Source organism: Epinephelus moara, chromosome 13 (genome assembly GCF_006386435.1).
Source record: "Epinephelus moara isolate mb chromosome 13, YSFRI_EMoa_1.0, whole genome shotgun sequence".
NCBI classification, from domain to species: domain Eukaryota; kingdom Metazoa; phylum Chordata; class Actinopteri; order Perciformes; family Serranidae; genus Epinephelus; species Epinephelus moara.
The window spans coordinates 22,411,462-22,424,697 of record NC_065518.1 but is presented as its reverse complement, the minus strand read 5'-3'; the positions used below and the strand labels follow the sequence as shown (position 1 = coordinate 22,424,697).

Genomic DNA, 13,236 nt, shown 5'->3' with positions numbered 1-13,236 from the left:
TGGTGTTGTTGCAAAGATGCAGCGCTCAGAGGTCTAAACAGATGAAGTAAGTGCCAAATTTACATATAGACCACCTGATCTTACAGATGGTCATATCTGATTGGATGATAAATTGACCAGAAACAACTCTGGCACCAAACCTGAGCTATCACAGTGCTCCTTGGAAGTGGATCAAAACAATAAATGATAGATATCTATGGATGCAGGAACTCAACATTCAGCATTATGTAAGATCAAGATGGCTTAAGTCTGTTATATTGCGATTGTTGTAATATATATTTTAAAGCTACCCCCTACTTTTTTGGTTTCTGTGTAAAATGTTTCTCAGAAAGGAAGGAGAAACTGTCACAGATGTTTATCGAATCAAATGGCTAAACCCTTATACAGATCGAAAGCAGAAACCACATGGGTTGTGTCGAGTTGTTTGTGGCTGCTGACACCACAGTGCTAAGATGGGGTGTGAATCCAACAGACAGCAAGGCACTGAGGCTAAAAGAGGAAAACAAAATGTAGATGCTTTTTAAAATTGCATGACATCAACCAATGTGTGACAATTGCTTTTTATCGGTGCACAGATCAGATGGGATGTTGTGAACCCTTATGTACTGTGGGCGCCTAGATCAGGTTTTAAAAAGAATAATGATCTAACACTTTTGCACAGTATAATGAGTTATTTACTTGCAGGTCATTTTAGGACACTGGGTTTTTGGTGTTGACTGACCTAATGCGGATTTCTGAAAATAAAGACTTCTGCTTTTCTAGAACGTGGGAAAGAAGACCAAATTCTAAATACACTAACTTAAAACTAACAGACTTCTCTCCTGCACCTAAAAAATGTTACATACAAGCTAAGTAACTTAAATTAATAGCGTCAAAGGATCGGTGCATTCTCCTGTCAGGCAAACTAAATGCAGCTGTCTCAAAGCTCACATTCGCTTGGTGTGACACATGACAAAACAAAATGTGCTGTTCCTATTTTGCTGTCATGTTTCTCAGAATCAAAGGTTTCATTTTGTCCAGTAGGGACATTTTTGACTTACTGTCCTCAGCAACACTTAGCAACACCAATTCATAAAACGAAAAAGAGCCAAATTCTTTTTCTAAAGTAAAATGTCTCTTCAGTTTCATTTGTTTTGTCATTACACATTATGATTGTCAGATGTCACATTAAAAAGAGGAAGATAAAAACAGATCAGTGTTGAAACACGTTCTCCGCAACTACCTTCTAAGAACTGTCTTTTCAAATATTAAACAGAAGACAGCGAATGTTGCAGAAACGCATGTCTGACAAGGCATGGGAGAAAAAGGAGCGACATTCTGAGAACTGCTTCATTGCTCACCTTCAAAAAATAGTTTCAGGTCTCTGTTTCAATTACATGAAATGGCCACCAGAGTCCAGCACTGCATCAGTTTTCCCTGAGAACATTTTCATGAATGAGGCCTTACAGCAGGATTTAGCCCGAATGTCACTGGCTGTGTCTGTACAGTAAGAAAATGCTTTATTGTACATCATATGATATTAAAAAAATTGCAATTTTAAGAGAGAAACTGTATTTAGGGCTGTGAATTTGCAAACCAGTCTGTGAGTGCAGAGATCACAAGTTGTGAATCTCAAAATGTGATTGTTTGATTAGTATAAATTTTGTTGACGTGTTAGCTCTAAAAACTTAAGACATATTTTTATGTTTCAGGCCAGTGATTTAAAGCAATACCTTCTTTGTGCTTCACAGCTTCGATTTCATAAATCAGTAGTTTTTTTTCCTCCTCCTGCCCTCTACTCCCGTCTCTTCTTCTGCTTTTGTTTTCCTTTTTCTTCTGACTCTACTTCAGCGTAAGCAGAGTGACTGCACTCATTAAAACACAAAAAACAGGGGGGAAAAAACAAAAATAAAAACCCTAGCCAGCATATTCTTACTACTGTATGGTCCGTCTGCCCGTGACCCACTTTTCTCTCCTTGCCTGTGGCATGAGAGGCGTTCACACAGAAAGCAGGAGGAAAGCTAGTTTCTCATTCTCACAATAAGGACATTGTGCAATAAAGGCAGCGATGGTAGGATGGAAAGTGAGGTGAATACACGCCATGGAGTGGTGCACCATTAAAGGAGAGCACCCACTAGAGCTCTTATCAAGGGTTACAATGCAGGTATCATGTAGTCCTTGAGAGGCAGGATACGGCAGGATACAGAGTGTACAGAGTGTACTATTGTGTGCATTAATGTATTTCAGCCCAGCTCGCCTTCCTCTGTCCTCCATCCTTCCATTGGATGGGCTCTAAAAACAACCATAAAGCAAGAATACAGCCAGTTTTTTAACACTCCAACTGTATAAATGCAGTAATGATTATTATATAAACTTGCTCAGTATCATCACACACGTCAAACTTTAACAATACTACATATATTATTTCCTATTTAAGGTGTAGGTTATTTCTGTTAGTTTATTGGTATGCGTATTGGATATGACATGAACAAACATTCCCTACTTGAACCAAAGACATTTCGGTTATACTGTATCTGACTTAACCACTGAGCTACCAGACGCCCCGACCAATGAGTTTTTGTTCTGAGGTTTCATCATTCCTCTTCTAGCCAAGGAGTAGGTCATGAACTATTTCCTAATGCCTGGTAGTTCAACTTTGTTTCTCCGAGGGATGACTGGTCTGAGAAGAGAGTTGAACTGTTGGGCTTTAGGAAACAGTTTTTGACCTTCTGCTTGTTAGGTTTGCATCTGACCTGAACATGACCTGACGCAGCCCTGTGTTATATTACCTTTAGCCAACACAAGGAAAATTCACTTAATAATCCGACCCGCTGCGGTGCGACAGCAGTGACACAGAAGCATAATACCCCCAATATCCAGTTCCCCTCCGGGTTAACAGTGTTAGCTGTGTTGACCCTGTTGTCATTGTTAGCACTGTTGGTGCTCATTAGCAGCATTTCAGCTCAGCCACCTCCATGTTTGTTTGTGATGTCAGAGATGCACCCATGTGCAGGCAATCCCGATCCAGACTCTGAATGTCCTATATTGCACCTTTAAGGCCAATACCACATAACTGCAATGTGTGTCTCATACTGTACCTCTCATTCTCTCTCTACAATGTTTCCTGTCATGTTCACTATCTAATAGTGGCAAAAATACCATAATAATAATCTTTAAAACATAAACAAAACAGTACGATCAGTCCAATCGGTGTATTTGTTAACTAACACTCCCACAAAGCATCAACTCTCCATAATTTAGTTCACATTTTACTAGCGGATCAGTATATTTCAACCAAAGTGCTTGTTGAACAGTGTCTGAAACCATCTCCCACCAAGCCATTTCAATGGCCTAGATCTACCTATTTCTTTAACCTGTTGAAACCAACAATCCAACACTTACACCACTTTATACGGTAGGTAGGTTTGAAACGTCTCTCTTAAGCTTTTATTTTCTTTCCTCCATTACTCTCAAGCTAGTTTGACGCGCAGGATGTAGACTGTGCGTATACGCCTGCCATTGGACGCCTATTTCAGACAGAATTCTCCTTACCCTTCCACTATCTGCCATCACTATTTTGCAAGGGTATTGATGCAGCATTCTGGGCTTAGCACTGCCCACGACAGTTTTTTCCATAGTGCGGAATTATGATGGGTTCATCCAGACCCTTCTCTGGTGTTGGCTCCGTGTTGAGATCGGTCTGGCTATGCAAAGCTGTTTTTGAGCATTCAACCTAGTACAACACCATGAATATCTTCAAGGGAAGAATATCTGCCGTTAAGGTGCTGTTACCCCCTTTTGATCAATTATCACCTCTTGACCTGCTCTGCAATGGCAAAGTGGTTGTGATGAACATCTAGACACACTTTTGCCTTCAGATGTGGTTGGATGACTTGTTGTAAGAACTACTAGTTTTAAGTATATCCCAATCTATAGAGAACACATCATAGTTAAGGTCATTGGTATGTAGATTTTAAAACAAGGAAGTAATGAAAGGCCTGTGAAGATATGTTTCTTTCTGTAAATACTGTATAAACCTTAAGATCACACAGAGGTCTAAAGTGCTAAGATAAGATATAGAGGTACAAAAAACATAAATATGATTGAAACATTGTAACATGTTTTTGTTATATTAGTTTGTGTATTTTAATACTCACTTTTCTGCTGTGTAGTTAATGTTTATATGTAAAGCACATTTGATAGTTGCCTTGCTTGAAGTTACCGTGTTTGCATCAGGTTTGTCCATGTGTTTTGTCAGGACTTCCTGTGTAAGAGTTACAATTTTAAACTTAAACGAGAAGTCCAGTATTTTGCACTTTGAGCCCCATTTCTGAGTTGTAAATTATGAAACAGAGTGGTTAAGACCAAAATAGTGACGATTGCTCATTTTCGGAGAATTTGTCTTTCCCCTGCCTGGCTTAACACTGCTGCATATGGCCATGTGTGAACCTGTCCTAAAACCACCCGAAACGTTAGTTTTCAAAGCCATGAAACTCACTGAGTGGTCAGCGGTGTTCGTTGATGTTCTGACATAAAAATCGTAGCAAACTGTGGTTTCCATCCGTGTTTTCGCTATTCATCTCGATTGTCAAAATTTTTTTCAGCTGCCTCACACCCGTGTGTAAACTTCCCCTTGATCTTTCGTTTGACCATGAAGCATTATATGCTTCAGCCCACTTGATGGTGATAATGCTCCTATACGTGGGTGTCGCCAACCGGCAGGAAACCATTGCAATGTATGCTGCGAAGGTAATCCATTGTGCAGTTGTTTAAACTTATTACAAAACTTTTTCATTCATTCTCGTTCTTCCTTCAGGAGCGCACACAGCACTGTCAAGCCGGCACTTTCACTGGGCTAAAAGACTACAATGACTATAACCTTGTCGTAAACAACCCCCCTTCCGTTTCCGGTGGCGGATTACTACCAACGGACAATGAGGCTTCCTATAGAAAACCAATGGATTAGACAAAATGTCAAATAAATCATCACGGAAACCACTGTTTGCTACGATTTTTATGTCAGAACATCAACAAACACCACTGACCACTTATAGAGTTTCATGGCTTTGAAAATGAACGTTTCGGGTGGTTTTAGGACAGGTTCACACATGGCCATAGGCAGCAGTGTTAAGCCAGGCAGGGGAAAGCCAAAGCCAAATTGAGCAATCGTCACTTTTTTGGTCTTAACCACTCTATTTCATCATAAACAACCCAGAAATGGGGCTCAAAGTGCAAAATACTGGACTTCTCCTTTAAATTGTAGCACCCTCAGTAAGCCAAGCAGTGTAATTCTGATAGTGATCTGTCACATTACTATCTTTTAAAAAAAAAATTGCAGCCTTCCCACCAGATTTATTAGTGTATGTTTTAAAGGTGAGTTCACCCCAAGCACTATGAGAGTAGGGTGAGGGCTGTGGATCACCCAGACTAACTGGGACATTGTTGCTGTTGCTGTTCAGTCTTTCAAATGTAATTTTTCATTCGGTTGAGCACAACAAAGAAAATGCTATTCAGCCCCACTGTGCTGGGATTTGGACACAAATCCCAGCAGCGAGTGTTTCAAAACCCTACCTAATACAAACAGAAACGTCTGCATGGCAAGATGCCACAAGGGGTAGCTGAGAAAATGTGTTTTTGTATGTCTGTCTAAGGGATTTAGGTAAATAGAGTGTTTTTAAATGACAGTAAACAGCGCATCATTCCTCCAAGTTCATTCAAAGTCAGAGCAGTGAGCGGGTCACCTTCTTGGCAGATTCGTGAACGTTGCACTGTTCCCCAATGTAGATGCAATATCTGTCATCATCTTTTATTTCTGCTGCATAAAACCAGATTTTATGAATGGAAATTGTCAGTCTGGAAAAGCAGTTTTTTATTCTATGATGAACTCTCAGCATCAAAGACACATGGGGGACAAAGAGGTGGTCTGGATCCATCCACTGTATGTGTGAGACAGGGAAAGATAAAGGGGAGGGAGACATATCATGGGACGAGTGTGAGTGCGTTTGATTGATGGAGTGACTGAAATAATGAGCGAGAAAGGGAGGAGAGGCTGGTTTGTGTTGGAACAGTGAGAAACAAAAAAGACAGAGAGGGAGAGAGTAATGAAGAAAATTGGGGATAATTGAATAGAAGAGCACTTGGGCGCGAAAAAAGAAAGCAGAGAGAGCTAGTGACAGATGGATGGTGAAGAGTCGGTACACAGTGGAAGTACAAAGAGAGGAAGGAGAACGAAGGAGAGGGATCATTCTAACAGCTGAAGTAAGAGAGCGAGAGCACGCCACAGTGGAGAGAGAGTGCATGAATGTGTGTGTCATGGAGAGGGAGAGAGTGAGAGAGACGGCTATACCGGGGCATAGAGTAGGTGAAAGAGTGTGTGTGAATGAAAAACAGAAAGAGAGGCTGCACAATACAGTGGTTCAGGCTGGCTCACACCGATGCACATTTAAAGACTAGAAGGCATGAAAATGTGATTTTGAAAGAGAAAAAGCAAATCAATTTTTCTTGTTTTTCCTCATCTATATTTTATCAGCTGGATCTTTTTCTCGTTTTCTAATCCCGGCCCCCTTTTTTACTCTCTTTGTGGTTTATGAAGGAGGTCACTGCGGATACAACGAGGAGCAACACAGCCTGAACTGCAGACTAAAAGGTATTTACTTTTTTTAATGTTTATTTATACTCTCCTTTTTGGTAGAAACTGAATAACCTGAATAATAATTGCTGTGTGTATCTCACAATCAAAGTAATGTGAAGTGTATATGATACAAAAAATATGAAATGTGTGTGTGCACTATAAACTGAATATAAAAGACATGCTTTTAGAAGTATTGGGAACACAAAGAGGAAATTATCTTAAGCAGCAAGGTGTGTGAGGGTGAGCGTCACAAGCGCTTTACAAAAAGAAGTGGGCGCTGCTGAAATTGTGACAGCAAGAGTGGGGTACGCGTCCTCTCAGGTCTGATTCCCGTGTTTTATGTAGGTGGGCAGGGAGAGCAAAGTGGGACAGAAAAGGAATTACAGCGATCACAGAGCCTTCAAAGAAGAGTGTTTAATAATTGCACATATCGCTCCAAAACAGCTTTAAGACTTATTAGTGAGAGTGCTTTTGCTGTTGCTGCATTTAAGCTTTATTGGCTTTACAGCACAAGGCAGCTTTAATGAAGGTCATGAAGATTTGTTTTCTTAATGTGAATCATGGACATTAAATTAGAAAAAGACACATTAAAGTGACATTCTAACTAAAATGATTTCTGCCAGGCATTTTATACTAGACTAGACACAGTGGGCAGTGATGGTGGAAAAGTTCATTTCTCTAAATGAGCCTTTCATGCTGAATCCAACTCTGTGGCCATAATTGAATCCCTTGTGCCTAGTTAAGACCCTCTTTCATGTAGATTATGCCATGTTCATTATGAATCCGAATTGTACATTGCAGTATTTTACAACCGCTCCCCCACAGTTACAAAGTAGGTTATGACCTGTTGTTGTACAGTGATACATGCACAGAATTAATGGGGGAATAATCGATGCACATAAGGTAGAACTCAGTCTGGGAGTTAGGAGAAAGTAATATTCATACTTGTGCTTATGTAAAACCTGCGTTTATATAACGCCTGTATAAATACCATCCAGACACTTACAGCATTGTATTACATTTAACAGAATCAAACGAGAGCTCATCAACACCCACAGTTCACATGCACCTTTAGCAGCAACTTGTCAAAATCGTTACCTGCTCACAGTATCTGTGGTGTCAGATGGTGGAAAGGTGGAAACCCTCCAAGGACCCCAGAGAACTGACTCTCACACACACACACACACACACACACACACGCACACACGCACACACCTAAATGCTGGTGTGTTCCACTCCAGCTCTGTGCACTTTCATCCTATAGATACAACATAATTGACTTTGCAGAGCCTCCTAAGACCTGCCCCGCACGGTGTAATGCACAACAAGCAATACCGGCTTTAAAAGCTTATTTTCGTATTGGCAAAGTACACCTGGGGGAATTCATTTGGAATAGGAAGAAAATAAACGAGGCAATTTAAAGCAGAGTGGGCACACTAAGATTAATGGCTTCCTAAGAAACTCAGAACAATTGATCATAATGGAACAAAGAACGTCGGGTGACGTTATCAATGCCAGAGAGGGACTGAGTGATTACACGTAATGTGTGGGTATTGCCAAAACAGAGTGTGATTATGAAACAATTGAGTGGAAGATGAAAGAAATACACTGAATTAGCCAGAAAGCTTGATGTGTCTCTGATTCAGAAAAATTCCACCACCACTGCCTACTTATTTCCACCTCCATCCTGTCCTGCCTCATGCTGTTCTTTCCTGCCCGGTCCTGTCCTCTGCGAGAACAGCAGTCGATACACAGGCCAGTGTGTGTAGCAGATGTGACAATGCTATATGGTCCAGTAATTCCCTGGGGTTCAGTATGGAGAGAGTGTAGGACAAAAGACAGACACGCTGAGAGAATATTTCCAGTGACAGCTCACTGCTGTGGCGGAATACAGTTTGACTCTATTAGCTGCACGCTATTACTGTATCTGTGAAGCAGAAATACAAAACCCACAACAAAATGTTCCTTAAATCAGTCCCATGGGAGTATTAAACTGGGCTACAGCTGTATGGAGCTATAAAAATACCCAACACACACATGTGCCCATTCAAACTGCGCACACACATATTCATAGGCTTTAACTCAAGGACAAATACTGCAAAATCTTTGCAAAGAAATGCCACAGACCACCTTCTGTCTGACATTTAGAGTGACATCATCAAATAACCTTGAGAAGTAATTTCATGTTTAAATAAAAATTATCCTCCTCTATGATTTTTAATGAACTTCTAATTGTTATTTGTGGAACTGACAGAGTCTCATTGTTGTGCTCATTAAGATGGAACGAGAGAGAAGAGCTGTTTCCCCTGACTCTGCGGGCTTTTCATTATTACATACAGAGAGATTCCCCCCAGGGGAAAGATCTGGAGGATTGCCGTAAGCCACGAAAACAGAAGCCAGCCAAATTGCAACACATCCGCCATTATGAAGAACTGAAATAGCTCTAACTTTACAATTTCTGAACACAACTTCAAGTTAATTCTTGCGCAGATGGCTCAGAGTGCAACAACTGGATTTTAGATATACTGATTACAGGGGCTTAATCAGGAAACACTACTATGCACTTGGGAGCTTTTAAAAAGGACCTCAGTGAGAGCCTAAAAATGTAAATCTCATGACATGAAAACAAGAGTAATACATCATATGATGACAGAGATATAGCACAGTGGGTGATCATATACCGTTAGCTAAAGCCATGTAATAGTCTCACCTCATTAACTTCTCTATTTGCTGATGTAATCCAGCTTCATGGCTGCTGAGCATCCTGTTTCAAGCCAGTAGGGTCAGGTGGCCATGTAGCTGGTAATTTTTGCCACAATTTAGGGTTGTAATGAGGCAGTGTAGATCTGATTGAAGTGGAGAGCAGGTGTAAAGAACACTCTTTCCACAAAATATCTTGGATGGAAAATGCACATTTAATACCTTCATCGCATTCCCTGTCTAACATCAAACCTCACTTTAAACAGATGCTCTCCAAAAACAGGTGATGGTCCCGTTTGATACCAAATACTACATGTATTTGAGGGTTTCTTCCAGTGTTGTAGTCAAGACTACCTAAATCGAGACCATGCCATGACTAAGTCCAGAGTTTATCAAGACTGAGACGAGACAAGACTTTGTGGAGTTGAGACCAAGTCAAGACCAGACCAGTCCCACACTGCATGACATACTTACAATAAAATATGAGACACGCAAACCATAGGCACAGGTATCATGAGAAATGTCTTGATAAAATACTCAAAAGGCATTGCAGAGGTGAATTTTCATGTTTGGGATTTTCCCTCTGTTTTCTTTGAGCAAACAAATACAAACTGCTGAAATCAACTTAACCATCTTTGTTCAGCACTCCCAGTTAAGTAACATCTTGCAAAATTGTGGGTTTGACCAGTCTTGAAATAAAATCCTGAGTCCTCTATGTCAGAGACATAGTGGTTGAGTCCTAGACTTGGACCTTCAAAAAGTGGTCTTGAGGCAAAGACTGATCTTGAGTACTACAACACTGGTTTCTTCAGGCTTTCTCTTCTCCTCTTGGTACTAGATTAAAAATGTTACTGGTTTAGGATCAAAGTAGTGTAATAGTCATAAGTATAAAGTTAAGAACAAAGGGTCTTCCTGTCTGTAGAGCCAATTACACCCCATTACATGGTAGGTAGACGAACTGTAATGGGGCCTGACAGGCATTGACATGGTCCTCACTTTGTCAGCCATGTCTAACAGCATTTATTAGTATCTTGTTGACTTTTGTCTCTCAGTGTTACCTTTTATGTCAATGGACGTGCAAGGTAAGTGAAACTGTCACTAGTGGACGGTCTGTTTGTGGCTGTATATCTGCCATAAAATCCACCCTAAAGCCTGAATCCTGCGCTCATCTCTGTGTGTCTGACTAGTTTGTCTGTGGCCTGCTTTCACTGTATTTGAGGCCTGGGGTCTTCAGTTTGGAGCTCTGGGACAAGTTTATAAAGTAAAAGCTGCCATTGAACAAGTTACTTGATACCAGGAATGTAAAGATTTTATGTTTTCCTAGAAATGTTTTGACTCTGCATCTGCACTTCCCTCCTTTTGTTGAAACTGAAGGCAACCTGCTGCACAGTTGCCTTTGAAGTCTCTGTTTTCATAACATTTTAATGTACTTTCTGTTATATCATGTATTTAGAGTGAAAGGCAAGTTTTTATTGTATGAAATCATGGGACATGGAATGTGGTGTCATTATTTCATCGCTGAAGGGAACACTTAGGCTAACTTAATTAATAAACAATAACAAGAACATTGTGTCTCATATACTTGCCCACATGGATTAGCTCATTAAACTGCAATAACAATGTCCAATAACAAATGTGAAATAAGCTCTTCTAAGACATTAAGTGTGAGTCATTTATATTAAAGTATGAAGAACAGAGGTGCAGATGAAATCACATTCGCACTGTTTGTTGTGCAGAGCTTCTCTTGGAGTTGGTCCCACATGAGGGTGACTTGATTTGGGAATGGGGTTGCAGGAAAATTGTAAAACAGAAATATTTAATAGAGTTGACTTGGCATACCTTCATTTTCTATACCAACCATCCAAAAGTGTGGAAATATAGCACAAATCTGTACTCTACACGAATCCGGCGACTGCTTTGTGAGTTCCGCCATCCTTCAGCGCCACAGTTACTGTGGTGGCAAGTCACAGTATCCCCCGCTGCCTGCCGATAGGATGTGGATTTTTTTAACGATCTCAGCTAATGATGACAAACTTTGCATAAAATGTAGATATTATTGACTGTCTGCCAAATAACAGTTAAGTTTCCAATGGTTAACAAAAATAATCCCTACTAAAACAAATAGCTGCTGGTGTTTCTTTAACAAGTGTGTTAACTTGTGGCTTTAAGCTGAACACGTTTGTAGTTGCTCGTAGTAACTTAAGTAAATGGTTGCTGTAGATAAAGTAGATGAGTATGTACATAAAAGTAAAACTGAAGGCTTTTACGAGGACATCTGCATGTTCTCTTTGTGTTTTCAACAGCTGCCATCACCACAAGCAACCCTTACGCATTCCACTAAGCTTCACCAGTCGGTTAACACTCACTTGTTAAACCGAAACACCGAACGACATTGTACATTTTCTGTTTGTGATGCCAATCCAGTGATGTTTACTTTGTGGTTGTTTCACAATAATGTCACAGTTGGTTGAGCTGATTTATTCTGTGGGACCCCTAGACAGTAAGGTTAGCCCCTTACGTTAGCTGCGTTAGCTGAGCAGTCTTAATTTAGCTGAGGTTATTTTTTTCCACAATCATTTTTTTTTTTTAAGTTTAAGTTTGCCACTACTGTTGCATAGATTCTTCCCATCCAACCATCCATTCAATTTTTGTAGCTGCTTATCCTCATAAGAGTCATGGAGGGGGGTGGATCCAATGCCAGCTGACATTGGACAAGACGTGGGATACACCCTGGACAGGACTATCGCAGACACATAGAGACAACCATTCATGCTTACATTTACAACTATGGGAAATTTAAAGACTCGTGCTAACACAGGGAGAACATGCAAACAGAAGGGCCCCAGCCAGCTTGTGGGTTTGAACCTGAAACCGTCTTGCTGTGAGGCGTCAGTGCTAACCCCTGCATCACTGCGCTGCCTGCAGGTTCATCCTGATATTTTAAAAAATTAAGGTTACGTTGAAAGTTAAGTGTTCACTTCTGAGGATGGCTTGCACTCACACGTGGGATTTTAGGGAGATACCAATGCAGTAATCGTGTCTTGTTTGCTTCTGGTGCTTCCCCAGATTTGTCTGTTACTTAGATTCACATAACTTCGGTTCATGAAAATGTGTGGGCCTGAAAATGGGGTCATGGGCTCGAAAAAGTAAAAGTTAAGAAACCCTTATTGAGGGATTTCTATTGTGTAGTAGGACAAAGAAGCTTTAGCTACTGTATCAAACAATGTTTACGGGAAGGGGGAAGTCGCAAAAATAGCACAGGGGATGTTCACTCCTAAATCTGTGCTGCATTGAGGTCTCCCAGTCCATCCAGCCAAGTTTAGCCCAAGCGAGGCCCTCGGCGCATGCTCCACCTGACCCAATTATATCCAGTCTGAGGGGAAAGATAGCCCACTTTGATCTACACGAGACCGCCAGCCAAGCTCAAGCTGACTGGTCTGGCACTTAATGCTACTTTCTGCAAGACATTTTTCCAGGACAGATGTGTTTGAGTGCTGCTTAAAGAGTCAAACTGTGTGTGCGATCACACAGTATGTGTGAAGGCACATGCACACGTGCTTGGAACATCAGGTGAGCGGCGTGTAACCTATGAAGTGGCCCCTTTTTCTTAAAAAAGATCGTCCTTGGCGAGGTGGAGATGGGGAGGATGGAGCTGGAACACAGATCAAAGGAGCAGGATGTTTATTGTGAAATGGAGAGCTGGGAGTAATTATTTTTAATCATCCACTTAATTACTGATTAGCAGGGTTATCATTTTTTGCTTGATTAACATCAGATATGCAATTGACTAACAGGCGTCTGTTTGTGTTGGATAGGAGAATTACTCCCCCCACTGAGGGAAATGCCAGAATCGTTGGGTGTATAGAGGATGAATGTATTGCTGGTGTTGTTATCTGCCTGTAAAATTAATGAAGGGTGCCATAATT

General features: G+C 40.8%; 1 protein-coding gene across 1 annotated transcript in view; it reads left to right on the top strand.

The window, feature by feature from the left end:
- The first annotated feature begins 6,589 nt into the window (after positions 1–6,589).
- LOC126400176 (SH3 and multiple ankyrin repeat domains protein 1-like) overlaps positions 6,590–13,236 on the top strand; it is a 53,260-nt gene continuing 46,613 nt past the window's right edge. The window contains exon 1 of the mRNA XM_050060723.1: positions 6,590–6,625. The gene's annotated coding sequence lies outside the window, so the exon portion shown is untranslated. The remainder of the gene's footprint in view (positions 6,626–13,236) is intronic.